The sequence below is a fragment of the Hyla sarda genome, chromosome 11 (genome assembly GCF_029499605.1).
Source record: "Hyla sarda isolate aHylSar1 chromosome 11, aHylSar1.hap1, whole genome shotgun sequence".
In the NCBI taxonomy this organism is placed as follows: Eukaryota; Metazoa; Chordata; class Amphibia; order Anura; family Hylidae; genus Hyla; species Hyla sarda.
In genome coordinates, this window is record NC_079199.1 from 107,116,795 (window position 1) to 107,120,252 (window position 3,458).

The following is a 3,458-nucleotide window of genomic DNA, read 5'->3' on the forward strand; positions in this document are numbered from 1 at the left end:
TATATATACCACACACCATATATATACCACACACCATTTATACACCACACACCATATCATATATACACCACACACCATATATACACCACACACCATATATACACCACACACCATATATACTACCACACACCATATATACACCACACACCATATATACACCACACACCATATATATACCACACACCATATATATACACCACACACCATATATACACCACACACCATATATATACCACACACCATATATACACCACACACCATATATACACCACACTCCATATCATATATACACCACACACCATATATACACCACACAGTATATCATATATACCACACACCATATATTATACCACACACCATATCATATATACCACACACCATATATATACCACACACCATATCATATATACCACACACCATATCATATATACACACACACTCATATATACACCACACACCATATATATACCACACACCATATATATACCACACACCATATCATATATACCACACACCATATATACACCACACACCATATATACACCACACACCATATATATACCACACACCATATCATATATACCACACACCATATATACACCACACACCATATATACACCACACACCATATATATACCACACACCATATATACACCACACACCATATCATATATACCACACACCATATATACACCACACTCCATATCATATATACACCACCAACTCCATATCATATATACCACACACCATATATACACCACACACCATATCATATATACCACACACCATATATACACCACACACCATATCTATATACCACACACCATATATACACCACACACCATATATATACCACACACCATATATATACCACACACCATATATACACCACACACCATATATATATACCACACACCATATATACACCACACTCCATATCATATATACACCACACTCCATATCATATATACCACACACCATATATACACCACACACCATATATACACCACACACCATATATACACCACACACCATATATATACCACACACCATATATACACCACACTCATATCATATATACACCACACACCATATATACACCACACACCATATATACACCACACACCATATATATACCACACACCATATATATACCACACACCATATATATACCACACACCATATCATATATACCACACACCATATATACACCACACACCATATATACACCACACACCATATATATACCACACACCATATATACACCACACACCATATATACACCACACACCATATATACACCACACACCATATATACACCACACACCATATATATACCACACACCATATCATATATACCACACACCATATATATACCACACACCATATATATACCACACACCATATATATACCACACACCATATATACACCACACACCATATATACACCACACACCATATATACACACACACCATATATACACCAACACACCATATATATACCACACACCATATCATATATACCACACACCATATATATACCACACACCATATATATACCACACACCATATCATATATACCACACACCATATATACACCACACACCATATATACACCACACACCATATATACACCACACACCATATATATACCACACACCTATATATACACCACACACCATATATATACCACACACCATAATATACACACACACCATATATACACCACACACCATATATATACCACACACCATATATACACCACACACCATATATACACCACACACCATATATACACCACACACCATATATATACCACACACCATATATACACCACACTCCATATCATATATACACCACACACCATAATACACCACACACCATATATAACACCACACACCATATATACACCACACACCCATATCATATATACACCACACACCATATATACACCACACACCATATCATATTACACCACACACCATATATATACCACACACCATATAATATACACCACACACCATATATACACCACACACCATATATATACCACACACCATATATATACACACACACCATATATACACCACACACCATATATACACCACACACCATATATACACCACACAACCATATATATACCACACACCATATATACACCACACTCCATATCATATATACACCACACACCATATATACACCACACACCATATATACACCACACACCATATATACACCACACACCATATCATATATACACCACACACCATATATATACCACACACCATATCATATATACACCACACACCATATATACACCACACACCATATATACACCACACACCATATATATACCACACACCATATATACACCACACACCATATCATATATACACCACACACCATATATATACCACACACCATATATATACCACACACCATATATACACCACACACCATATATACACACACACCATATATATACCACACACCATATATACACCACACACCATATATACACACACCATATATACACCACACACCATATATACACCACACACCATATATATACCACACACCATATCATATACACCACAACACCATATCATATATACACCACACACCATATATATACACCACACACCATATATACACCACACACCATATATACACCACACACCATATATATACACCACACACCATATCATATATACACCACACACCATATTATACACCACACACCATATATATACACCACACATATATCATACACACACCATATATACACCACACACCATATATACACCACACACCATATATACACCACACACCATATATATACACCACACACCATATATACACCACACACCATATATACACCACACACCATATATATACCACACACCATATCATATATACACCACACACCATATATACACCACACACCATATATATACACCACACACCATATATACACCACACACCATATATATACACCACACACCATATATACACCACACACCATATCATATATACACCACACACCATATATACACCACACACCATATATACACCACACACCATATATATACACCACACACCATATATACACCACACACCATATATACTACCACACACCATATCTATATACACCACACACCATATATACACCACACACACCATATATACACCACACACCATATATACACCACACACCATATATATACCACACAGCCATATATACACCACACACCATATATACACCACACACCATATATATACACACACCATATATATAACCACACACCATTATATATACCACACAAACACCATATATATACACCACACACCATATATACACCACACACCATATATACACCACACACCATATATACACCACACACCATATATATACCACACACCATATATATACCACACACCATATATACACCACACAC